The sequence below is a fragment of the Spermophilus citellus genome, assembly GCF_964194105.1.
Source record: "Spermophilus citellus genome assembly, chromosome: 10".
NCBI lineage: Eukaryota > Metazoa > Chordata > Mammalia > Rodentia > Sciuridae > Spermophilus > Spermophilus citellus.
The window spans coordinates 123569022-123596855 of NC_138197.1; the positions used below are offsets into that span (position 1 = coordinate 123569022).

General features: G+C 47.0%; 1 protein-coding gene across 1 annotated transcript in view; it reads right to left on the reverse strand.

The window, feature by feature from the left end:
• SYN3 (synapsin III) overlaps positions 1–17679 on the reverse strand; it is a gene marked incomplete at its 3' end in the record, with an annotated part of 171043 nt that extends 153364 nt beyond the window's left edge. The window contains exons 1-2 of the mRNA XM_081310861.1: positions 17571–17679; positions 17015–17097 (exon numbers count right to left, since the gene is read on the reverse strand). The remainder of the gene's footprint in view (positions 1–17014; positions 17098–17570) is intronic.
• Positions 17680–27834: the final 10155 nt, after the last annotated feature.

Here is a 27834-nt window from a genome sequence, read left to right on the forward strand (position 1 = left end):
CGTTTTTAAGAAACACAAATCTGACTGTGTCGTTTTCCTGCTGAAACACCACTGTCACTTCTTAATGTAGGCCAAGTGGGTCCACAGAGCCCTGCAGACCCTTTCTGACCTGTGTCTGCTTCGTCTCTGGCTTCCTCTGGCACCACAGTGCCCTTGCCCGTTAGTTTGCCGACACTAATCCACTTACTGCCACACACGCCGTCCTTGGCACGTGCTGTTCCTGCCTCCTGGAAGGCCGTCCTTTTCCGTTGTCTTCTAAGTCCCATCCTAGGCCATGGCATTAGTAAACCCCACGCATCCTGCAGAACTCAGCTCAGGTATTAGCTCACTCAGGAAGGGCTGGGATTTAGAGCTGGAAGGCGCCGTCTTCCCCAGCTCCTGTGTGTTGAAGGCTTTGTTCTGAGCGCAGCGATGTTCAGAGGAGGGTGGGGATTTTAGGAAATGATGGGATCATGGTGGCCGTGGCCTCATCAGTGGACTAATCCACATGAGGGATCAATGACTTGAATGGACTATTGGGAGGTGGTAAAAACTGGAGGAAGTTTGGGCATGGTTGGAAGAAGTACGTCACTGGGGCGTGACCTCGGGGGCCAGATCTTGCACTGTCCCTGCCTCTCTCTGCTTTCTGGCGGCCATGAGCAGAGCAGCTTTCCTCCACCACATGGCCCCTCTCTCACGATGTTTCTGCCTTGGACCGAGACCTCGGAAATCATCAGCCAAAATGAATCTCTCCTCCTCCAAGTTGTTTTTCTCAGGTATTTGTCACAGTGACAAAAAGCTGATGAACACAGTAAAAGCCTCCTGAAAACCAGACCCTTCCCTCTGCCAAAGGAAAGTTCAAACTCCTCCCAGATCCCACTGCTCCCCTTCTGCAGCACTGGCAGCCCCTGTGCACAGCCGACCCAACTACCCAGGTTCTATGGTCTGTCTCCACAATCGCCTGAGTGGAGGCTCTAATCCCCAGTGCTGTGGTATTTAGAGATGGGGCTTTGCTGGGGGTGATCAGGTCATGAGGGCGGAGCCTTATGATGAGCGTAGTGGCCTTATAAGAAGAGACGCAACAGCTCGCGCTCTCTCCACCCCCCCCTCTACCATGCAAGGACACAGCAAAAAAGCAGCCATCTGCAAACCAGGAGGAGGATCCCCACCAAAACCCAAGCATGCTGGCACCCTGATATCACTCCTGCAAGCCTCCAGAACCATCAGAAATAAACATCTGTTCTTCAAGTCGTGCACTCAGTAGGAACTTGTGAGAGTAGCCTGAACTAAGATACCAACAGGCAGAAAAGGCTTTAGGTCCACACATCTACAGGGACTCTTTGTAAACCTACAAAAAGAAGCAAAGTCTTAGGTAGAGGGAAGTGATGGGAGGGGAGGGGTGGGGATGTGGGCATAGGAAAGACAGTAGCACGAAGCAGACATTGTTACTGTATGTATATGTGATGGCATGGCCAATGTGATTCTGCAACATGTATACTCAGAAAAATGAGAAATTATATCCCATCTATGCATGATATATCAAAGTGCAGAAATGCATTCTACTGGCATGTATAACTAATTAAAACAAATTTACTAAAATTTTTTTGAAAAGAAAGTCTTGAGTCAGTTAATTCTAAGGAGACAATGCACAGGTATTTGATTGTTTCTGGCTTTGGCCAAAAAGTTATGGTAAATCAGAAGGATTTTGCTGGAGGAAAGTACACTGTATACTGGCTTATAAAAGTGGGAACAGGTGGTGGTGGTGAAGGGAGACTACTTAGAAGAATTCTAAAAACAATAATCCAGGGCTATTGAAATAAGGGCAAAGAGGTGCACAGATAACAACCTTCAGGGGCATTATGACCACACCTGACGTTGTTCTTTTACATCTCACAGAAGAGACAATGCTATTATTAATCAGACAAGAAAGAATAAAAATAGAAACTTTCAACCTAAAGTCTAAAATCAAAAAAAGAAAAATCTTTATGACTTAAAACCTTATTGTGCCCACATGGAATTACCAAGAGTGACAATAGAATGAATTGGACATTACTTTCCTTTGTTCATATATAACACACGACCAGTATAACTCCACATCTGTACAACCACAAGAATGGGAAGTTATACTTCATGTATGTGTATGTCAAAACACACTCTACTGTCATGTATAACTCAAAAGAACAATTTTTTTAAAAAAAGTCTCAAAACAAAAAGATTCAAGTGGGAAACAAACAAACAAAAAAAGAATGATAAACTGGCGACGGGTTTGAAGAACTGTCCATGTATGCGGCTGCTCCTACCCCTGAAAGGACACTCTCAGGCCAGGACATCATTCAATTCAAAGCTGGGGCTCTGCACTCTTAGCTCCCTGGTTCACACCCACTGCCATTTCTTTGCTTGGTGACCTTGGGCCAGTGGTCCATCTTTCCACGCCTCAGTTTGCGCCCGTCATGACTGGGCACTAATCCTAGCTCATCCTCAGGCTTGTGGTGACGACCAAGCGAGTGCATCCCTGCTAACCCCCCTCAGCACACAGCGAATGGACAATAAACTAGAAGTCACGCCACACCAAGATGTGACTCTGGAACCCTCGGGTAACAGGCAGGGGCTGCAGAGTCTGTGACGTGATTCAAGGAAGGCCTGTAGGGGACCAGGCAGGTGCAGGGGATCCTTGGCACACACACCCCCTGGGCTGGCTCCATTGTAATGCATCTTGCCTTCCAAGGCCCTCACCATAGGAGGCTTGAGGTGGCCTGGACAGCCTGCATGTGCTGCTGGTGGACTGCTGGGACACTCCACCACACAGTGGGTCTATTGTCAGTAGCTAAAGGGCAGATGAACGTCTTCCATCATGGGAGACCCACTGATGGGAAGCCATGTGACTCCCCCAGGGTCCCTAAGTGACATGTGGTTTTGGTCAACAGTCAGCACCCCCAGCCAATGCTTCTTCTAGTTCTGCCATTTCCCTTTCTCCGGTCTTTGCCTGGGCATCTCCCTCTGCCTGGCTGCCCTTCCCCAACCCTCTCCACGGCAGCATTCCTGTTGGATCCCGTCTCAAACATCTCCTCTTCTGTGAAGTCCCCTCAGCTCCCCACCCATGGGGTGTTTCACCAGTCACCACCTAGAACGGGGTGCTCGTACCCACAGACCTTCTGCCTCTGGCATTTAACGAGCTTCCCAGATGATCCTTAGACACACTAAAGGTCGAGAGCAGCTGCCCAGAGAGCTGGCCTTGCAGACCCCATACTGGGGATCTCTCCCTTGCCCATGTGCCCCGTGCGCCCCACAGGACCTCTGAGAGCACAGCTTCTCATACTCCAGGTGAGAGCACACCTTCTCACACTCCAGGTGAGAGCACACCTTCTCATACTCCAGGTGAGAGCACACCTTCTCACACTCCAGGTGAGAACACCTCACACTCCAGGTGAGATCACACCTTCTCACACTCCAGGTGAGAGCACACCGTCTCTCACTCCAGGTGAGAGCACACCTCACACTCCAGGTGAGAGCACACATTCTCTCACTCCAGGTGAGAGCACACCTTCTCACACTCCAGGTGAGAGCACACCTTCTCACACTCCAGGTGAGAACACACCTCACACTCCAGGAGAGAGCACACCTTCTCATACTCCAGGTGAGAGCACACCTTCTCACACTCCAGGTGAGAACACCTCACACTCCAGGTGAGAGCACACCTTCTCACACTCCAGGTGAGAGCACACCGTCTCTCACTCCAGGTGAGAGCACACCTCACACTCCAGGTGAGAGCACACATTCTCTCACTCCAGGTGAGAGCACACCTTCTCACACTCCAGGTGAGAGCACACCTTCTCACACTCCAGGTGAGAGCACACCTTCTCACACTCCAGGTGAGAACACCTCACACTCCAGGTGAGAGCACACCTTCTCACACTCCAGGTGAGAGCACACCGTCTCTCACTCCAGGTGAGAGCACACCGTCTCTCACTCCAGGTGAGAGCACACCTCACACTCCAGGTGAGAGCACACCTTCTCACACTCCAGGAGAGAGCACACCTTCTCACACTCCAGGTGAGAGCACACCGTCTCTCACTCCAGGTGAGAGCACACCTCACACTCCAGGTGAGAGCACACATTCTCTCACTCCAGGTGAGAGCACACCTTCTCACACTCCAGGTGAGAGCACACCTTCTCACACTCCAGGTGAGAGCACACCTTCTCACACTCCAGGTGAGAGCACACCTTCTCACACTCCAGGAGAGAGCACACCTTCTCACACTCCAGGTGAGAGCACACCTTCTCACACTCCAGGTGAGAGCACACCTTCTCACACTCCAGGTGAAAGCACACCTTCTCACACTCCAGGAGAGAGCACACCTTCTCACACTCCAGGAGAGAGCACACCTTCTCACACTCCAGGTGAGAGCACACCTTCTCACACTCCAGGTGAGAGCACACCTTCTCACACTCCAGGTGAGAGCACACCTTCTCACACTCCAGGTGAGAGCACACCTTCTCACCCTCCAGGTGAGAGCACACCTTCTCACCCTCCAGGTGAGAGCACACCTTCTCACCCTCCAGGAGAGAGCACACCTTCTCACACTCCAGGAGAGAGCACACCTTCTCACACTCCAGGTGAGAGCACACCTTCTCACACTCCAGGTGAGAGCACACCTTCTCACACTCCAGGTGAGAGCACACCTTCTCACACTCCAGGAGAGAGCACACCTTCTCACACTCCAGGTGAGAGCACACCTCACACTCCAGGTGAGAGCACACCTTCTCACACTCCAGGTGAGAGCACACCTTCTCACACTCCAGGAGAGAGCACACCTTCTCACACTCCAGGAGAGAGCACACCTTCTCACACTCCAGGTGAGAGCACACCTTCTCACACTCCAGGTGAGAGCACACCTTCTCACACTCCAGGTGAGAGCACACCTCACACTCCAGGTGAGAGCACACCTTCTCACACTCCAGGTGAGAGCACACCTTCTCACCCTCCAGGTGAGAGCACACCTTCTCACCCTCCAGGTGAGAGCACACCTCACACTCCAGGAGAGAGCACACCTTCTCACACTCCAGGTGAGAGCACACCTTCTCACACTCCAGGTGAGAGCACACCTTCTCACACTCCAGGTGAGAGCACACCTTCTCACACTCCAGGTGAGAGCACACCTTCTCACACTCCAGGTGAGAGCACACCTCACACTCCAGGTGAGAGCACACCTCACACTCCAGGTGAGAGCACACCTTCTCACACTCCAGGTGAGAGCACACCTTCTCACACTCCAGGTGAGAGCACACCTCACACTCCAGGAGAGAGCACACCTCACACTCCAGGTGAGAGCACACCTCACACTCCAGGTGAGAGCACACCTTCTCACACTCCAGGTGAGAGCACACCTCACACTCCAGGAGAGAGCACACCTCACACTCCAGGTGAGAGCACACCTCACACTCCAGGAGAGAGCACACCTCACACTCCAGGTGAGAGCACACCTCACACTCCAGGTGAGAGCACACCTCACACTCCAGGTGAGAGCACACCTTCTCACACTCCAGGTGAGAGCACACCTTCTCACACTCCAGGTGAGAGCACACCTTCTCACACTCCAGGTGAGAGTACACCTTCTCACACTCCAGGTGAGAGCACACCTCACACTCCAGGAGAGAGCACACCTTCTCACACTCCAGGTGAGAGCACACCTCACACTCCAGGTGAGAGCACACCTTCTCACACTCCAGGAGAGAGCACACCTTCTCACACTCCAGGTGAGAGCACACCTCACACTCCAGGAGAGAGCACACCTTCTCACACTCCAGGTGAGAGCACACCTCACACTCCAGGTGAGAGCACACCTTCTCACACTCCAGGAGAGAGCACACCTCACACTCCAGGTGAGAGCACACCTTCTCACACTCCAGGTGAGAGCCCACCTCACACACCAGGTGAGCTGTTTATAGTAAACCTCCCCCGCCCCTTGCTGGATGTTAAACCCCTTAAGAGCATAACTCTGCCAGAATTATAAAGTCTCATTACCACTAGCCTTACTGCCTTTCTTGCTTCCTCTTTTCCATCACATTTCACATCTCATCCATCACAAGTTCAAGTGCCTCTATTTTCAAGTTTTTTTTGACCACTTCTCGCCTCTCTATGATCCTCATCCAAGTTACTGTCGTCTCTCCCCCATGAACTACTGCAATAGTCCACTCACTGATCCTTCCATGTCCACCCTTGCCCTGACAGTTTCCCTCCCACACTCGTTCAGAATGACCCTTTAAAAATATGGTAAACATTTGAAAATCCCCTATTCAAGAAAGTGTTTGTATTCAGAATCTCCTGGATAAAGAATATTAAAAACTTAACAATATCAAAAACTAAAGCATTGTGGGGGCCGGGGGAGTACAGATCTGGATAGACACTTTGCCAGAGAGGTTATAAGGATGGCAAGTATACACCTGAAAAGATAGTCAACATCGTTAGCAAATTAGGGAAATTGAAATTAAAACCCCAGTGACATTCCACTAAGGTCACAGGATGTTTAAATTAAAGTCATACTGACAATACCAAATGCTGACAAGGACACAGAGCCACTGGAACTTTCACACTTTGCTGATGGAAACATAAAATAGCACATCCAGTGTGGAAGATAATTTTGCAGTTTCTTATAAAGTTAAATGTCAACTTAATCTGTGACCCGTGGCGTATGTCCCAGGAAGCCAACTCCTTCCTGGTATTCACCCTAGAAAACTAAAAACTTATGTTCACACAAAAACCTGAACACAAACTTAAAGCACCTTTATTCCTAATCCCACAAAGCTGCAAGCAACCCCAATGTCCTTCAAGGAGTGGACAGATAGTCATGATTTATCTCCAGCGTGAAACACCAGCCGGCAATAAACAGGAACAACTCCTGAGTCACACAGCACGGACGGACCTCCAAAGACACTGTGCCAAGGGGAAGAAGCCAGCCTTGGAGGGTTACATACCAGGGGATTCCATGTATGTGACATCTTTAAAAGTGACATGTGTCGAGCGGGGTGGCACACGCTTGTAATCCCAGCGGCTCAAAAGGCTGAGGCAGGAGGATTGAGTTCAAAGCCAGCCTCAGCAAACGTGAAGCACTAAGCAAGTCAGTGAGACCCTGTCTCTAAATAAAATACAAAATAGAGCCGGGGATGTGGCTCAGTGGTCGAGTGCCCCTGAGTTCAATCCCTAGTACCAAAAAAAAAAAAAAATGACATTTGTGACATTCTTGGAAAGACACAACTATAAGGATGGAGAGCAGCTCCATGGTTACCAAATGCTAAAGGCGGGGCATTGGTAACCTTCGAAGGACGGCAGGAGGGACCTTGCTATGTGGAAGGGTGCATTGATGTGCGGGTTCCTCACCATGGTGCTGGTAGCTGCGTGAATCCGTACATGAGCTAAACGTCATTGAACAACACACCCAAACAAACACAATTTTACCATGTGATAATTTAAAAACAAAAATCAATTAAAATAGCAAGTGAATGCTGGTAACTACCTTGCTCAAAACCTCCAACTTAGGATAGACTCCAAAGTCTCCTGCATGGGCCATGTGTCTCCAGCAGACCTGGCTTTGGGTACCCCTCTGATCACATCTTCCCTAATTTTTGCTTCCCCCTCCTCTCCACCTGCCCCGGGACTTGCTTCCTGTTCCCTCCTCTTGAAACTCTTTTCCACAGATATTTCCAAAGCCTACTCCCAAACTTCCTGGCTCTGCAGAACATTTATCCCACTTTATTTTTCTTCATGGCACTAATTACTAAGTGACATCATACAGCGTATTTGTTTTATGGTTATTTTCTACCTTCTCCACCAGAATATGAGATCCAGGTGAGCTGGAACCTTGTCTGTACTGTCCCCAACAGATCCCCAGCCCTTAGAAGGCTTCCTCCCAAAGGGTAAGAACTCCATAAATATTTGTTGAGCTCCCCAGAAATGGGGCATTCAATAATGCAATTCCCAGGGATTTGAATTTGAAGCTATACATTGGCTCGAAAACTTCTTTGTCTCATCCCTCAAATCACCAGCTCACTTGGCCCCTGAATAAAGCAGCCCCAGCCCAGAATATTCACATCAGTCATTCCTGCTTCAAAACCGTATTCAATTCAACATCTCCCTTCCAGTGCAACCTTCTGGTGCTTACTTAGGTAACGGGCATGAGGATGAGCCAGGAGGGGCTCGGCTGTAAGCACATGCATTCCTAGAGAAACGCCACGTGAGGGATCCCAAGAGCTTGTAGAAAGCTTCCTCGAGATGCTGCTAATGTGAGCAAAGTAGTGTGAGATGAGATTGAAGAAAGAAAGGAAGAAAGAAAGAAAAGAAAGAAAGAAAGAAAGAAAGAAAGAAAGAAAGAAAGAAAGAAAGAAAGAAACCCAAACAACAACATCTCCCTGTAACACTTTCCAAGGAGAATGAATAAATTCACATTTATTGATCCTACTCTGTAGGTTCCAGGCTCTCTCTCCACATCCTCCATTATTCCTGCTGTGCACCCTCTAGGGTAGGTCCCAGGAGTCCCATTTTCACAAGTGAGACAAGTGAGAACACTGAACAGAGAAAGGTTAAGTGACAAACCAAATGTCACACGACGAAAGGTAACATCTGGCATTTGAACTCAGGTCTGTGCCCCCTCCGAGCCCATTCTTTTAGAAACTTTGGATTTTAGAAGCAAAAGTGAACAGGAACTGGAGAATCCAGAAAGGCCAACCCGGATGTGAGGAGCCACATTCTTCTTTAAAACTTTTCAAAGACTGGCCCAGACAAGTCTGGTAGGCCAGGATGCCGGCCACCCTCCACCCACCTATCTATTCTGCCACAGTTCCTGGGCTGGGTGTTTCCACATGAATCATTATATTTTCATTATCATTAAAAACACTGAGCATGTATGGAAGTATTAGAGCTGTTTATGCAAACAGAAGATGCAAACAGATTATGCAAACTGGCAAGCAAGCAAAGCACCTGAGAATCCTCTGTGTCACCTGTACCAGCTTATGGCTTGACAGTTACCTTAAAGACAGAACAGGAGGAAGACACAGACCGATTTTCTTTTTCTACCCTTTAGTCTAGGCCAGTGTTTTGCACACTGGTTACAGGAATTGCTGTTCAGGGTTGCATACACAAACACTATGTATAATGCATATTTTTGATGGTTAAAATGTTTTCAAGGGTATTTTTGGCTATGCATAATTTCCTGCCTGTAGTATGGCTTTGGAACCCAAAGAATGAGTAAGACACAGCCCTTATGTACTCTGACTTCCTCTCAGTTACTCTTGGCTTGAGAAATGATCAAGAAATCTTAGATTTATAAGGCTGTGAAGTCTGACTCCTTGCCAGGGCAGAAAGCTCTGGGGTTTTCTGCCTGCTTCCAATAAATAGGGTAAGTATGGTGGACTGTACCCCACGGACCAACTCCTGGTCAGCGTACTCTTCCTAACTCCCACCAGCTGCTGTAGCTTTTTCTTCCAGACCTGTACATAATGATAAGCCCTCCTCTTTCCTAGGATAATCGTTTGAATATTTGAAGCCTGGTGTTAGAATAATACTTTTTAAAAATGTGATAGTGATCATGAAGTGAATCAAGTACCCACCCAGCACTTTTTAATAATTACTGGATGGTTTTTGTTTCTGGGTGTATATCACAATTCATCTATGATATTAGCACCCCCCCACCCCGCCCCGACACACACACACAGAAGACAGATCCACTAATTAGTTAAGATTAACATTCTGGGAGCCACACCTTAGAAACATGCAGCAGAGTGGGAAAGACAAAGAACAGAAACCATGTGGCAAGAGCTCTTACAGGCCAGCCTCACATGAGGGACAGGGTCAGGGGCTCAGCCCCTCCACTGGGAAACATGACTGACTTGGGAGTGAGACCACTCATAAATGCTGCTCACATACTAAACCTGTTCCAGGAAAACGACCAGGTCTCACGCCAGCTTGCTTACTGCCCTTCATGTCCCAGACGCCCGCCACAATGCCAAGTGCCGGGCCTGTGTTCCATGGGTCTAGTCTGCTGGCCCTTCAAAGGGGCCTGGAGGTGAGAATAACTCAGTTCACCTCATCTCAAAGTTCCCAAATGAAAGCTTTAAAAACCTCACTAATGACAAATACAGCTTCAGACACCGAGGACAAGGGGGCTGGGTCTTCATCTCTTGCCATCACAGAGTGACATGGAACAGATCACCTAACTTTGCTGGACCTGCACTGTCTCAGCTATGAATTGACAGACCTGTTCCAAACAATGTGGTAAGGTTCCTTTGAGACATAGTTGCTCTGCTTTTCTGTAGTCAGACAGTAAATTGGACCATCCCCAATAATCTGGGCGAGCAAGTCTCTCTCAAAATCAGTGCACAATTGCTAGTGAAAAGAAGAGCATGCAAGGAAGCAGTGGTAAGTCAAGAATTCCAGATCCAGACCCACCCTCACCCTGCCATGTGCTGCCTCCTGGTGTATTCACCTGCCCAGGTTTAAATACCAGCCTTAACGTTGCCTCGGTGGATGATCTTGGGCAAGTCCTTCAACCTCCACACGCCTTGATTTTCACATCTGTAGGATGGAGTCAATTCCACCTACTCCCGGAGATGGTGAGAGAGGGCAATGACTAAAGTACACGTAAAGCACCTAGCACCCAGAGGACACAAGCTGCCTGGGTCCCTTTACTCCAACATTCTTTACCCATCAACCCCACTTAATCAACAGGCTCCGATTCCAAAGGCTTAGTGTAATCCAAAGCACAGATGACCAGGTGAAACCAGCTGGTCTGACTCCTTCCTACCTCTGTGGTTTACAAATGAGGGAGGTGAGGCTCAGAGGGGCTGGTGACATGCTCCACGACCCACGTGTTCTTCAGCAGCAAAGCCTCCACACTGAGTGGCAGGCGTCAAGGGTCACACAAGACACAAAGAAAACCCTCTGCAGCCTCCATTCTCCCTAAAGAAATTGGGAACTCCCACGTATAACCGAATTCTAAAAAAGAAAAAAATAGCAGAACTTTCTATTTCTGTATCTTTTTGGAAGGCTGCAAGAGACAGGTAGCATTGTAGTATGCCTAAGGAAGGCAAGGGTACCTTGAATCGCCTGTGACAGGAAGCCAGTTTCCTGCAGGCAGCCCTTCCCAGGTCCTCTGCTCCCCACTCCTATCCCCACTCTACTCTTTCTGATCTGCCCCTTGGGCAGGCATGCACACACTGGGATCCTTCCTGGACAAGGTGAGAAGTTGCAAGCTGGGGTAATAATCTATAGTCCATTAAACACAAATAAGAAAACCATCGTAACCATGCCATCTACGACACAAGCAGGATTCCCCTCCCCACCCTGAGACCCCAACCTGGAACACTTACGAAAGTGTCCCAATTCATTAAGGCACACTGATATCTCAAGGGTCAGGAACCCAAAGGTTTCCACACCCACCCACCCCCAGCCCCGCACCCTCAAACAATATGATCAAGCCTTCAGGAATGTCTGGAGAAATCCCAGCCCAGAGTCTGCCCGTTCCACTCGGCTGAGGTAGAGCACTAGAGAAGGAGCCCAGACAATGTAAGGAGGGGCCTGGTTTAGAGCTGGCTTTAGAGATAGAGGCTGAGCGGGTCCCTTCCAGCCTCTGTTCCCAAAGGAAAGCCTTTATCTTCGGGAGCATTTACAGAAAGCTGCACCCAGGACAGGTTCGTTTCTAGGTCCAAGAGAGCATATTTCCAGAGGTGCCTGTCAGTCTCTGAGGGTCCTAATCCAAGCCCCACAGCGTGCACTTTAGCAAACAGATCCAGAGAGGGAGACTGTCCTGCCCAAGCTCACACCGCAGGCCACCGGCAGCCTGTACCTGACCTTCAGCTTAGGGCTGCTTCCTCCCACTGCCCCAGGGCTTCTCCCCACCAGACCCACTCCCTCTTCCAAAACCTTGGGCTCACCTCCTGGTTCTGAGGATTCCACCAGGTTGAACAAACGCTCAGAAGCAGGTGGCAGTTTAGCAATTCAACAGGGGGACAGGGGGCTGTGCCCATCCCAGGTGGCTAGGAGAGACTGCAGCAGGGAACTTTGAAAGGGCTCCCTTTTCGCTCAAGCATCCTCCTCCGTCTCCTCCTCCTGCCCCTCCTCAGTCCTCCTCCCCTGTAGTACTACGGGGGACATGTGCTCTGCTTGGGAGGAGGTGAGGAGGAGAGGCTGGCTGTTATTGGAAAGAGAAGGGTAACAGTCTGCTGGGCCCTGCCACATACTCACACCTAGCAGAAGCAGGGGGGCGGTGGGGGGATGGATTCTGCTGCCACAAAATTATTAACCCTTGGGCTCCAGCTCTGCTCCTCACACAGCAAAGCAGGAGAAACAATACACTTAACCAATGGAGTGCCAGCCCAAGACATTACATCACCAGACAGCACAGTCATTGGCTAATAATTCCTAGAAGGCAAAATTCTGCTTCTAGGTGCTTAACCCTTTCACTGTCACCAGAGCAAAGAGTATTTGGTCTAAACCCATGGTTCCTAAACTTGCTTCTAGCAGAACCATCTGGGGTGCTTCCTAAATGTACAGATTGTTACAGTCCATCTCGGAACATCTAAATCAGAACCTTCCAAGGGAGCATGGATATATATTTATATTTTAAACAATGAACAGAACATGAGGGACTCTGGATCTTCAAATGAGATAACATTATTCTGAGCATTGACAATGTGTCCAACACCTTGCGACATCATCTCATTTATTTCCTACATGGAGCAGTGAACATTATTGGTTCTGTTTCACAAATACACAAAGGAAGGTCCAGAGGAGATAAGTCACTTGCTCAAGGGATAAAGTCAGCCTGTTTGATACCCCTTCGAAGCTCCCACCTAAAGTGAAGCCAAGACATCGGTTTGCATGCTGCCTCCAGGATCACAGGACACAGAGATGCTCTTGATGAGATGGAAAGTACCAGCGACCTGGGAATCCTGGGGAATGAAGGGAAGGGGAATTCTCAGAGCAGGTGTTCCGAGGTCACCGACCTCCAGGGAGTCTGCTCTTTCTCAAGTTCATTCCTTCTGCTCCTACTGCAAACGTAAGCCTCCTCCCACCTCCAAACCTGAGATAGGTGTCCCTGCTCTTGCTTGTAAGGTCCCCATATCTGTGGTCAGTTGCTTGTGTGATGGGTAATACCAGGCGATAAGAGCCATATCTACTTTCTCCACCCATGTGGGCCAGCATAGAACTGCTCTATGTGAATACCCAGTCATGGCTCTAGGAGAGAAGGGAGGAAGGGAGGGAGGTATTTGCTTAGTTTCTAAATGACATCATGCTAGTCTGGAAAGGCAAGGGACAAGCAGTCTGGAGAGCCACATGAATATATTATCTGACCCTGAGCAAGTTCATTTTGAGGGGAATCTTTAATTTTGACATATGAAAATGAGAATAATAGCACCTTCTTCTTAAAGTATTAATGAGAATCAGAGTAAAAAAATGATTGAGGACTTCAATTTTCTCCTCTATACTCTGTCCCTAGAACTCTTCTGTCTTATCGACTGGCAGATCTAAGTGCTACCAACGGCCATATTTATATCTGCAGTCCAGACTCACCTTCTAGACCCTACACTTATGTCCCATGCCTGTCTCCACACTGATAGTTTATGGGCATCTCCAAAAGGGTACTTGAATTTTGTCCCACAATACAACCTGCTCCTGACCCGTTTCTTCCATTATGTGAATAGTGTTTGCATCTACCCAATCTTTTTTTTTTAATTGAGGTGAAATTTACACAACACAAAATTAACCATTTTAAAGGCATTTAGTACCTTCACAATGTATGTAGATACCACCTCTAACTAGTTCCAAACCATTTTCATCATCCCAAAAGGAAACCATTCAACAATTACATAGCCATGTCCCAGACACCCTTCTTTCTCAGCCTCAATCTGAGACATCCATCTGCTGTCTCTATGAATTCACATATTCTGATTATTTCATAAAAAGCTATCCATGCAATCTATAAATTTTGTGCCTAGCTTCTTTGATGTATAGTTTTACATTTGCAAGCTCATTCATGTGGTAGCATGTAGCAGTACTTCATTTATTTTTATGGCTGAGTAATATTTTATTGCCTGTATAGACCACCTTTAGTTTACCCATTCACCCATTGATGGACATCTGGCATTTACACAGTCTTAAACCACATGCCTGGCAGTCATCCTTCATCCCCTTTTTTTTTTTTGTCTTTCCCCATTCTAACATATCAGCAAGTCCTATCCATTTTACATCCCAAATAGAGTTCAGCTCTTTCTGCCTTCCTGCAACACCCTGGCCATCCTCTGGGCCAGACACTCGGATCTCTCCCACTAGCTTCTGGTTGGTTACAAGGTCCCATTTTTCTTCTCTTTTCACTTTGTGGCTTTGGGGATCCTTTTAAAACATGATTAGGTCACCCATTCATTTAAGCAACATTTACTGAGCACCTTTTGTCATGGTCTGCCTCCTAGACACATGACAAAAGAAAAAAAAAAAAGAACAGGTATATGCTGCTAGATAAGGTCATTACTAGGCTTTACTTCTTTCAATGACTTCATTGTGCACTGAATAAAATCCAAGCTCCCCAGGATCTTCAAGGCCCGTCAACTTCACACTCCCCTCCAATGGCTCCATGAAACTTATCCATCATGCTCCAATCATAGTGGGCTCCGTTCATTCATCTTGTGGTCCCTGGACAAGCTGCTCTATCTGCCTCTTGATTTTGGCATTGCTGAGTCTTTCTTATCCCCCATACCTCGGTGTGAATATCCCTTCTCTGAGTGACCTTCCCTGACTGCCCTGTGAAGCAGATCCACCCTTCATTCATTTCATTCATTCAAGAAATATGTGCTAAGCACTGCTGGGCTCTTGGGATAAAGTGATATATGATCCCCTGGAACCTGCAGTCTAGTGGGGAGAACCAGCAGCCAGGAAGTGGATAGATAAACGAGTCCTCTGAAGGGGGATCTGCTTTACACCGGAGGGACCAAAGGCCTTTCCAGGAGGTTATGTTGAAATTGAATCATGAGTGTCCACTGGCAAGAGCCCATCATTCCCTGTCACATCCTGGCTTTGCAGTGTGATGCTCCATCCTTCAATGTTTGCCTTTCAAGAGTCAAAGTACTTAATGTCCTTCTCTGTCTCCTTTAGTAGACTAAACTGTATCCCCAGCACCTAGGACAGCTCCTACTGCTTGGGAGGTACTCCTTACCCATTGCTTGAATTAACATGTGGCTAAATGAATGAACAATGAATCAACCAATCCACCAACGAAAGCACTTTGTAGAATGTAACAAATCATATATTTGGGCCTGGTAATATAACTATTGTTTTGTGGCCAAAGGACATAGACCCTATTGGGTTTTGGATAAGGCTGAGTTGCCCGCAAGGTGAGAATAAAAGTCCCTAACTTTGAGTAATCCTGGGCAAGTATAAGAGAATCTGTAAACATAATGGGCACTCAATAATGGGATCCAGTGGCCACTGTGGCATCATTATTAGAGTCTCCTTATGAAAACTGATTTATTCAATTAAAACTCCAAAATTCATTTTCAGATACAGTCAAGAAACTTGAAGGAGAGAGAAATGAACACGCTCTAAGTGTCTGCCAAGTACCAGACACAGCACAAAGAACTATCTCATTTACTTCCCAAAGCCATCCTGGAGTGTTGTAGTCCGTGCTGTGGGACGGCTCTCCAGGCTCTCCACAACCGAGACACTCATTACCTCCCCGGGTCCAGCTGCCCCGAGGGAGTCCCTCTGCAGGAACTGTTCTGCTGAAGGGTCACCTAAAGTCATGCCCCCTTCCTGGGAGCAGCCTGCACCCACTGGCTGGTCAGTATGGGGCTTCAAAGGCCTGGTCCCTTGCCTTGTGGGTGGATCGAGGCCCCTCTCACACTGCATCACTGTCCAACTTCTCCCTCTGCCCTGTCCTGCTTCCCTCACTGTTTATCCTCTTGAGGTGTAAGGCCACTTTTCAAGAATCTGCTTGCCTACAAATCTCAGAATTTCTGAGTCTTTTTCCATGGAATGCAACCTATGAAAGGTGGTTATAGTGATTTCCCTTTATGAAAACAAACAAACAAACAAACAACCAGAAGTTTGGGAGATTGGAAATGTCTGCAAGGCACTTAGCTAAAGTGACTTTATGGTCTGATTTCCAAGTGAACCCATGTTCTTTCTTCCGTACCAATCTACACACAGCCCTGTCTCTGACAGTAGAGACTGGGCGGTACAAAACAGAAAGAGGAGCCTGACGAAAGGAAAAAGGCACCCAGGGTTCCAGAAGGTGAGAAAAGGAGAGCAAAACACCCTTCAAAATCCTCCAGAGGTCATCCTGGATGACAAGATCGAGGCACAGGCTCCAGAAACAACACAAGAATGATGTGCAGGTTGCAGAAGCAAGTGTCACGTGGGACACGGCTCCTACCTGAATCCATGCCCAGAAGCTGGGGAGCAGAGCTCCACGCCAGACAGCAGCCTTAAGGGGCCAGGGTTTTTGCAGCCAAGTCCCCCAAACACCAGCTGCTACTACTTACCAGCTTGCCGATGCCAGCCTCCGTGGATTGTCCACAGAGCTGCCAGAGTGACCTGAGCACTGGTTAGAATTCTTCCACAGCCCTTCTGCACCCAGGCCAAAGTTCTAAATATTCTTAAGGCTGCATTTTCAGGTCTGCACATGGATTAGCCCCCTGGCACATCGACATTTTCTATGTCTGATGTAGGATGATCTAATCAGGAGGCTTGACTTCTTAGTTCCTTTATCTCCGCAGGAGAAAAATCAACCTGGAATTCCTGCTATGCCAGCAGAGCCCACCCCATCCTTCACTCGCGTAGTTTTCAGTCTGGCAACCCCTCCCAGTCTTCCAAGTCCCCACTCATTGGCCACCTCCACTCTGATACCTCCCTTGCTGTCTACTGCACTGTAACCATTCTTGTGACTATCCCTCAGCCCCAGGAGCTCCCCCAAGGCATTTCTTCGTGCAGCTCGGGCTTAGCACGGTGTCTGGCGCTCAGCCTGCAGGAGCCAAACAAGTAGAGAATACATACAGCAGGCGATACACCGGGGCCGGTCTCTGCTCTTAACTTGGCCACGCAACCGCTCTGAGATTTCTTCCTGCGCCTCGGGGTAACTGGAAATAGGAAAAGGCAGGACAAATCGGACCCTAGCCCCAGGGCAACAGGTCTCGAGGACTCTAAAGACTTAGGGCAGCTGCTGGGTGCAGAGCCCTGATCCTGCTACTGCGGCTCCCGGCTCCCAGCAAGCTCTGCCCCGGGCCCCGCGCAGACTCTAGAAGTCACGATCTGGCGCCCCGGCTCTGTGCCCCGCAGGCAGTTCCCGCACGCAGACTAGTCGGTCCGAGGGTCCAGCGCCGGGCCGGTCAGCAGCAGCTGGGGAAGGAGCTCGGCTCGCGGCTCCTCGCGTCACTCCCAGGCCCTCGGCTCGCCCGCACCCGCGGGCACGGAGCCGGAGCTCCCGGGGAGCAGCCCGCCGCCAGGAGGCACCGGCATTTCGGGCTCCGGGCTCGGGGTCTGGTGCCAGAGATCCCACCGGATCGACTTTTCCGAGGTGCGCGGCTTACCGTGCGAGCCGCGGGGACAGGACCCGGGAGCCCTCGGCGGCCACACCAGGTGGGGGTCTGCGATCCGCTGCGGGTCCCAGGAACTCCGAGGCGGTCCCTGTTCGCGCTCGAGCGCCTCCGCCCGGCCGCCCGGCCTCCCCGCGCCGCGTCGCCCATTGGCTCCGACAGCGAGGCCCCGCCCCCGCCGCCCTCCGGCAACGAGAGCGGCTTCCAGACCCTGGACGCGCCGAGCGAGGCAGTATTTCTGCATCCCAGGAGCTGCCTGATGCCCCTCTGGGAGTGCGAAAAGTGCAGCGTGCTTGGAAGCCGGCTTGGAGACAGTCACCTGACCTCCCTGGGCCTCAGGAGGCACTCGAGAGAGACCCAGCAGCCACTTGTCAGCAAATGTCCCAGGCTGCATGCTAGGCACCTGCGCCAGGTGCAGCAGGGAACAAGACAGCCTGCCGCCCTCACGGAGTTAGCACGGGGTGTGGTGGGGTAGGTTACATGTAAGTAAACAAAATAATAATAATAATAATAATAATAATAATAATAATACATAATGTCAGCTGTTGTAAACACCGGAGCAGAGGAAGAGGTAGGTGACTACAAATACCAAAGGGCCATCACTGCTCTACACAGGATGGTCTACCAAGGCCATCAGGGATGTTTGAATTAAGACTAGAAAGGTAAAAGTGATTCCAGACCTTCATAAATAGCATTGCTGAGAGGCGGAGAGAGTACATCCGATTCTGAGACCAGGGTGGCTGGGGATGGTGAGCCAGCAGAAAGTGAGCCCGTCCAGAGAGCAGGACCAGAGAGAAATGACCCAGAACCTAGGACAGAAGGAGAGCTTCCATATAGGAATTTGGGAGGATCGAGACCCAGTACATAGCCAGAGGCTCGTGCAGAAGCCCAGACAAGAAATGGTTATTTAGACCATGGTGGTGACAGCAAGTCACAGAAAGAAGGACCAATCACAATACGCTTTGGGTTGGATTTGGAGGATGAGGAAAGAGATGGTCCTAGTTTTGAGCCGTACTTTGAATAATGCTCTAGCCAAGATGAAGAAGGTTCTGGCTCAGCATCCTCTCCCTACTGCGTGATCCTGAGTAAGTGACTCTGATCTCAGTAACTGAAAGGGCATACACTGGCTCAGGGGTCACAAACTCTAATACTGATAGGGTGGGTGGTAGTTATGTGAAGCTGGAAGGGTACAGGGGAATGGAAGGTGTGTGGGAAGGTGTGTGCTAACCTGCCTAAGGAGACAACATTACTCTGCTCCAGACGATTTTGCCATATGGGAACATAGACCCAGAGTCACCAGATGTTCTGATTTTAATTAAAGAGCCAGAAGTTCAGTTTATGTTAAATTTCTAAGTTTTTTTTAATTTTTTTTAATGCTGGCAATTGCTTTAAAAAAAAAAAAAAAGACTGGATGGTCCAAGGCTGTTGGACAAAATCAAACCCATGTATGGGCTGGATTTACTCCTTTGGCTATTTTCTGAGAAATTTTCTCCACAGTTTCTATCCAGATTGGATGAGGATGATAGTGGGAAATAAGAGGACCAAGGAAATCTCAGCTCAGAAATTCAAAGGCAGAGTCTTCGGTGGTATTTGGCCAGATCCTCTCTCCACCTTATCTGGCACAATCTTTCTAAGCCTCTATTTCCTTAAGAAATTCAGAGCAGAAATCCTCCAAACCTTCTCCAAACTCCAACATTTGGAGTTATAATGATAGCGTCTTTTTTAAACTAGTGGTTTTCAGATATTCTCAGGAAAGTTGTTTGGGAGATATGGAAAGGGCATTCTAACCTGGGTCTTAAATTTGAAAACCTCACAATTCTCAGTTTTAAGGAAAGAAGAGGAAACAGAGAGTGGGATAGAGGTTTAAATGAGAAACAAGTCAAATTATAGCATGGAAAATTATTTTTATTGCACTATAAATAAGAAAAAATGGCAATTAGATACAGGAGAGCTTAATGTCTTCTATTGAAAATTTGGTGTCTTGCAGGTATTAATATATATATAGCACCAAGGGATTTTCAGTAATGAAATTCTTCTGTCATGCATTGGAGATCAGCTGCATTCTAGCATTATTTATTTTTATGTACTGAGCTCGAGTAATGAAAAGGGCCTGAAACATAATCATGCTCAGTGGGGGGTCAGCCTCTCTTGCCCATACCTACCTCACCAGGGATACTGTTTAAATCTAGAGAAATAGCTTTTATAAATCACTGGGTTTTTTTCTAGGATGGTGAACACAGGATGGGGAGTCAGAAAACCTATTTAATGACCCTGCAACATTAGATCACATCTTTGAACCATCTCATTTTACTAAATGAGTTGGATAAAGGTGGCTTTCTAGAAAATATGTGTATTTCTTCTTCTACCACTATATTTCCTTGGGGAGATTTTTTTTTTCATTGTGTGGAGACCTGGCAATCCCTAGGTCAGATGCTCCCATCTTTTGCCACCCCACTCCACCTCCCAATTGCCCTCCAAATCCTTGAGGCAGGATGTCACCCACGTGGAGCCTATCAGACACTCATTCCTGGGACTTTGCCTCCCCAGAAGGTGACAAAATAAAGAACGAGATTGGACAGGAGACTGCTTACAATGAGAGTGGCAGAAGCAGCAGTGTCCTTTAGAGACTAGGCCACGTGGTCGTGAATCTTGTTGGCCAGACTTCAGAATTCCCTGTATTTCTGCCAGTTTGTCAAGTCTGATCTCTCCAGTCGTCCCTGCCTCCCCATCCTACTATTTTTGTGGTCATTTATTTTGTGACTTGCCTTTCTGCTTAACTCCCTTCTTGTGTTAGTCACACAGACTACTTCTCTTGCTTTTATCGAAAATCCTGATGGATTCAGGAAGGAAAGAAATAGATCATGTGACCTTTCCCCCAATTGAACACAGGGATTTGCACACAAATGTACACATTGTCTCACTACTCAGAAATCCAACCCCACAGGGTGGTGGTAGTAATATTTTTAAAGAATGTTTATTTTTGGGAAAAAAACACTCAGCTATTCTTAACAGATCTAAAAAAAAAGAGCAAGCTCTTATATTACCTTTACCAAAACCACCACCTTGGTATAAATAAGCCCTCTTGTATGTAAACTTGATAGTTTGCAAAGTACTTTCATATGAATTTTCTCATTTCATATGCACAGCTAGTGAGTGGCAGAGCTATAACTGGAGGCTTAGAGCCTAATTCAAGACAGTTTCTACTTCAGTCCCGCTATGGCTTCTCTACACTTACCAACAAGAGCAGAGTTTTTTGTTGTCTATTCATACCAAGGTTTTTAAGGTGATAGAAAAGGCTTTTAAATATTGTCCACTACCTACTTATCATGGTTCCTAAAAGCCATTTGATGAAAGATGAATTGCTAAGTTTAAAAATTGATGGGGGTTGCCAGCCGCAGTGGTGCACGCCTGCAATCCCAGCAGCTCAGGAGGCTGAGGCAGAAGGATTGCAAGTTCAAAGCCAGCATCAGCAAAAGCGAGGCACTAAGCAACTAAGTGAGACACTGCCTCTAAATAAAATACAAAATAGGGATGGGGATGTGGCTCAGTGTTGAGTGCCTCTGAGTTTAATCCCTGGTAACCACCCGCCCCCATTGATGGGGATGAAGTACAAATACGAACTTGCCTCTAGGGATAACATGCTAAATTTTATCAGATGAAAACAGATAAAAGTAGGAGAACTTTTCAATTAACTGCTTCCTATTTGGATTAAGAAATAAAAGCATCTTTGGGGAAGATATTGAAGATAGAATAAAAGCAACTTTGAAAATATTAATTTACTCTTCACCATGAGGCACTTCATTTTATCTCTAAGTCCCAGTATAATGAGGGGAGTGTCGAGAATTTCATATTACGATTCTTTCCTAGCTTTCCCAAGTAAAGGCTTAGGCATGATCTGGCTCAGCCTCGGGCTGAGGTGGATTCTGAGCTGAGGACTTTGGGAGCTTTTGTGCTTCCTTGTTTGTAGCAGAGTAATTTTTTTGCTGACAATGCAAAGGATTGTCATGGCAACCAGCAAAATAAGTTTCCAAGTCCTTTCAGCCCCCCCCCCCCCGCCCCTTAGAGGGAGGCAGATGTCAGTGGGTGTTCCTTTGTAATTCAGGGTCCCTGAAGGTTTCCACTGATCATGTCACTCTCAAGGAGTTTTAAAACATCTGCTTCCACGACTCTCTAGGACACAGCTGCAGGGAGGTAGAAAGAGGACCAAATCCCAGAATGGGCGATGAAAACACCTCAGCTACAGTTCTCAATGCTCGCTGCCCATTTGAACCATCTCTGAAGCTCAAATCGTGGATGCCCTGCCTCCTAATGTCCCAGCCAATCGGTGGACAGGGGACGGGGCAGGAGGCCTGGGCATGGCTTGTCTTTCCTTGTGTAGCGCCAAGGTTCAGGGTCCTAAGCTTTCTGTCTCACTGTGTGGTATTGAGCCATCCTCGTCCCTTCTCCAAGCTTTGAGGTTCTTCATCTGTGAAATAAATCAATATAATTAGCTTTTCAGAACTGCATGAAGTTCAAGCATGGAAGTGCCTGGCAATGACGATGTCCTCAACTGCATTTGAGTTAGAAGCAGCATGGAATTGGAAATCCGAGGAACTGTCCTTTGAATTAAAATATTTCTTGCTTCCACTTTTATTGTGAGCATCCCAGGTCTTTTTGCCTCACATATGTGACTCTGCATAGGTTGATCTCTGAATAGATCTCTGTCATTCCAACCAAGCTCGTGACCAGAGGCAGAGGGAAATGGGCGGGAGAAATGGACATTTTCCCCCTTATCTACACCAGCGGCAAAAGCTATCATGGTCAAGAGCATGAAATCTGGGGCCATGCTGTCTGTGCTTAATCCTTCCTCTGCTACTTGCCATCAGGTGACTTTGGGTAGGCTCTTCGCCTCAAGCTCCACGTCTGTAATATGGGGATGGTAATAATACCTACTTCTAGGCTTGCTACCAGATGAGATCTGTTAAACATAAGAAGTTGGTAAATTTGAGCCTTCCTCTTTAAGTGTTATCTATTTAACATGCATCTGAATGATCCACTCCTTGATTTACTGGAAAAACAACGCATATATCTCATCATTCAAAGCTCACACACTGGGGGGTCCTCTTCATCTGGATTTGGGATTTGGGTCCAATTTATAAGGCCCAGTGTGATGTTCGCATTTTTTCCTTATTTGTCCCACGCCACAACATTTACTAGAGTAGGGGGCATGGGTATTCAATAGCTCCCGAAGAGTGTGACATTTGCTGTCTCCACCCCTGCCTCCTGGGGCCAGCTAGGAGTGCAGCAGCTTATGCGCTCCTTCCTCCTTCCCCCTCACCTTCCTTCTCTTTCCTTGGGCCTATGGAGGTTGTGAACCAACTATGGCATTACACCCCAGCGGATATTTCCTGGCAGCTGCACATACTTCAGGAGAGTCCCTGGAGAATAAGAATGATAGTGACCATCACTGTCATCATGGTGGCAACTGCCACGAGGTGTTCCCATATGCCAGGCACCATGCTGCAGTCTATAGTCATTTACTCATTGAATTCATCCAGATACTTTATTCCCATTTCACGGATTGTGAAAATTGATGTCCAAAGAGAAATTGGCTTACTAAGATCACACAGCTGTTCACGTGACTTAGGACTTAAGCATGTGACTCCCATGCCTCTGAGCACCTTGCCCTCTGTCGGGTAAACTCCAGATCACTTCCCTGTGCTTGGAAACTCTTGTCTTCCTTCCTGGGCTTCAGCACCTCCTCTTTCATGGTACACCCGTTGTTTCCTTGATTCCTTCCTGTCTGGTTATGATTGGGGGGAAGGGCTTAGTCTCTCCATCTTTTCTGTCTTAATATCTCTGAAAATGACCTCTTGCTTTCTGTTTCACTCTTTTAAGATAGCATACCTATGTTTTCATAAGAGCCTTCTGGGGACAATGGTTTTCCCCAAGAAAGGACACTTGTGAAGAAATTCATAGCTACTGTTGCACATTGAAAGGGCTTGTGCTTTGGGATGGAACCTTAGGCATCTCTCAAATCCTTCCCTTTACACATAAGCGTATCCCTCTGTGCATGATCGATTTTCCAAATCCATCTGTTCCTGTGCCCGTGGCATTATTTAATCAAGAAAATATTTTATCTCATTCTCCCTTTGGTGTGGAAGAAATCCTTCCCTCAAGAGACCAGTGTGCATCAAAAGAAAGGATTTGGGTGCATATGAAAATTGAAAATGCTTCTGTGTCATGATCCATCCATCTTAACTCCAGGATCCCTTTCTAATGATAGGTTCACTCGTGTGCTGATGTAGGTGTACCCAGGATAAAGGTGTGCACTGTAGCCTTGATTGAAACCATCCCATCATTTGGGAATGGTTGAAGGTACTATGACATACCCATATATGTGGAATATTATAAAGCAATAAAAAGAATGTGGTAAATTCCTAGGTATTAATCATAGACTACACTGCTGAATGTACACTGCAAATCGAAAAATATATATAATTTGTGTATATATGCACACACACAGAAGCACTACAAAAACTCAAAAAGGGCTACCAATGATTAAGGACAGCAAATAGGAAACTTATTGCATGTATGTTTATGTGGGTGGGTTTAGTTTCATCCATCATATTTAAATCATTATGAGACTATGTTAACATTACCACTGAAACAGTTAAAATTTGATTAATGTAATTAAAATCCAAACTCTGACATTTTTTCTTATTTGAATAATACAGTGAGATATTTGAAAATAGAAACTTGAGAAAGGAACTATATTCAGTGCTAGGCAGAAGGAAGAACACTAGACTGGGAGTTAGGGTGTTTGTGTGACCTTGGGAAAGTCATTCCCCCTCTCTGGATCACTGTTGCTACTCTAGAGAAGGGGCTGGACTTGGTCAGTGATTTTCTAGCTGTACTTTCCAGTGCCCTGGGATTTCCCACAGATGTGTGTGTGTGTGTGTGTGTGTGTGTGTGTGTGTGAGAGAGAGAGAGAGAGAGAGAGAGAGAGAGAGATTTGCAGAGACAGAGAGAGATAGAGAAATAGAGATAGAGAAGGGATAAAGAGGGAGAAGGAGAAGTGGAGAAGTGGCAGTGCGGGGGACTTCTTTTTTTAAACCTCTTTATTGAAGTATGACTGACACACCAAAGAGAGTATTTCTGGGATCCCATTCAGCTCAGCTATTCTAAGAAGCTAAATGATTGGATAGAAATCATAGTGTGTGCTGGGGGGGAAGTGGTGGAGAGGCACCTGGCTGGGATAGCCCTAACTAGCCACCAGCAGGGACAGTCAGCCTGAGCTCCGTTCATAGGCCACACACCAGGACCTCCTTGCTGAACTCCAGACACAGGTGTTTCCTTATGTGGGGCAGACAGATGGGACTGGAGGGCCAGCTGATAAACTCTTCTTAAGACTCTGTGAGCCCCGAGGCTGAGTCGGAAGCTGCCCTGGTCACCTTTGCCTTGAGTTGGTTTCATTGCAAGGAGGGAGGGGCTCCTCTCCTGAGGTTCAGGCCCCTGGAGAAAAGCAGGCAATTGCTTCCCTTCAAACCATCTGCACCAGGCAGCAGAGGAGTGGACATGGTATCCAGCCAGAGGGTGCACGGTGAAGGGCAGCTTCGTCTATAAAATGCAATATAAATTTAGGTACAGCTTCCCCCATTCTTACTGCTTTTACTTTCAAAGGAGGGATGAATCAAGGGCAAAAGTCTGCCTGGGCATTACTAGAGATCGAAGTTCCTATCCTAATCACTGGGGTGCTATGTGTTACCCTAAGCAATAATCACAATAATCATAACAACAACAACAGCTTACATAGTAGCCTCTATGCAAAGTGTTTGGCTTTCGTTATCTTCATTTTCTCAGTGACACTTTGAGATGAGTGTTGATGTTCCCATTTTATAGATGGAGAAATCGAGGCTCAGAGAAGCTAAGAAACTTAGTGTCACTCTGTAAGTGGCAGAGCCAGGAACTGAATTTGATCTCCATGACTTCAAAAGCGCTGCTCTCGAAGATTCTAAAGTTTTCCTTCTCTGCTGAACTTCAGTTCTGCTTGCTTTGTGTGTGTGTGTGTGTGTGTGTGTGTGTGTGTGTGTGATCATGAGGCTCATTTGGGCCAAATTATATGACATGTATTATAATCTAGAACTGGAATATGTATTTAATGTCAGATGGAACAGAAGAAACAGCATTTTGTTTTGTTTTGTTAATGTGAAGGAGATCTTGTATCAGCAATACCAAAACACACCTGTGTTGTGATTTTTGTGACAGGATCACCTCATTATGGGCAGGTGAGATTGTTCGTAATTCTCCAACATGGTGCATAAGAATTTTTGCTGCTTTCAAAGTAGAAACATTTTTTTCCCTTTTCTTCAATTATCCCCTTAGGCTACTCTTTCAGCAGGATGGGAAAAACACATTCAGGGCAGGAGAAGTGAAGGTTTCTGCAGTGTGCCTCTCTGGCTGGGGTCCCTGCTCCCAGGGGAAATATCTACATTCATTTATGGCTCCTCTGGGAATCAGCAGTCTCCATCATCATGTTGCCAGGCAACCAAAGCAACACCTGCATCAGGAGGTTAATAAACCAATCAAGACACTCAGAGAAGAAGCTTTACCTGGTTGTCCTATGAGATACAAAGAAGGCACTCTGTGTTTATCCTATGGCCATACCACGCTTAGCGTACCTGATCTCTGATATTGAAAGAGGGCTCTGTGGGTCTAATCAGTATCAGAGATGGAGGGAACTCAAGAAACTAGGAACCTCTCATTTGGATGATTGAATGGAATCCTGGTTGGGTGGATGTGAAATATTCAGGAACCTTCTTTATTTGGCCATCTAAACACTATCTTTGAAGACACGCCATACAAGAACAAGAGTCCACAAATAAAAACAAGAAAAGTGTCAAGTGCCACCCTTTGCCTCATAGAGATTGGCAACATACATTGGTATGATAGAGTCTCGGACAAATTTTGCATTAAATAAACTTGATTTATTTCATGTAGTTTATCCTAGAGACTTCTAAAGTCATTTTACCATGAAAGGTTCTTTCCCAGACATCTGTCTATGTAGATCCTACCGACCCATCTTTGGAAAGAGGAGCTACAGGGTATGGAGGACTATTAATTGACTGTCTTTTAGAAGTAGAATGGTTAGATTGGTGTTTTGGGACAGTGGGTCTGCTTCTGGGTGGGGGAATTTGGTATGTAAAACGTGTTTGTAAATGTCAGAGCATTTGCTATGATGTTGTGGTTTGGGACATCTTGTCTGTCTACCTGCTAGACGCTGAACCCTGAATTGCAGGGAGCACATTTCTTAATCCTTGTCTTCAGAGTGTCCACCTCAAAGGTCAAGGCATAGATACTGTTTCTAGGTCTTATACTAGACACTGAGGCCATGCAAGGCAGATGCAGTCCCTGTTTTCATGCAGTTAATAAACCAGCAGGCATTTAGGGGGGCCTTTGTAACGTGTTTATGTACTGACTGATTGACCAGCATAAATAAGGCAGAAGATGGCAAGGACTGGAGAAGGGGCAGGGCCTGGGAATCTGTTCTTTGAGCTAGTTCCTTAGTTCCTTCTGATGTCCAGGGGCCTGCATTTAGGGTTCACTGAGCTGCTGATCAGAGATGACATCTCTTTGATTGGCCAATGAAGGTCAAAGCCCCAATCTTTCTATACTGGTTGTTCCTGGCTCTTATCACTCGGGGCTTTTAAATCACTGGACTCACTGTCTTTGAGTTATCACTCTGCCTTTTCTGGTCTTGCTTTGGTTTTCTAGATTGACCTTGAAGAATCTTTATAGCCCAAACTTGGAAGGGGACCATCTCTTTACGCTGATGGGGTTGCTTGCTTCTGGTTTCTGCCTCTCCCCATTACCCGTTCAACACCTGTCACCTGCTCAGGGCATGACACCATATTTCTGGGGCTACAAGAGTGCCTCTCAAGATCTGCTTGAAGACCCCTATGAGAGAAAACACATTGCTCTTTTAATGTAGGCTGTATATACAATAAAGCTCTTCTTTGTTTTTTATATGCAAATTAAAATAAAGAAGACCTCAGCACCACATAAAAATAAAATAAAGATGTTGAGTGCACCGAAAACTAAAATAAAGAAGACTGCAGAATATTTAAAAAGAGACCTGGAGATTTTTCTTCATTTTGTCCCAGACAGATTTTTCTGTGGAAACGAAAAAAAAAATTCCTTGATTGACTACTCTGTGGCAAGTGGAATCAATTTCTCAGTCAGCTGGCGATAGAGAGAATAGATAGTTGTGATGGACAGAACTGGTGGTTGTCAGTGATACTT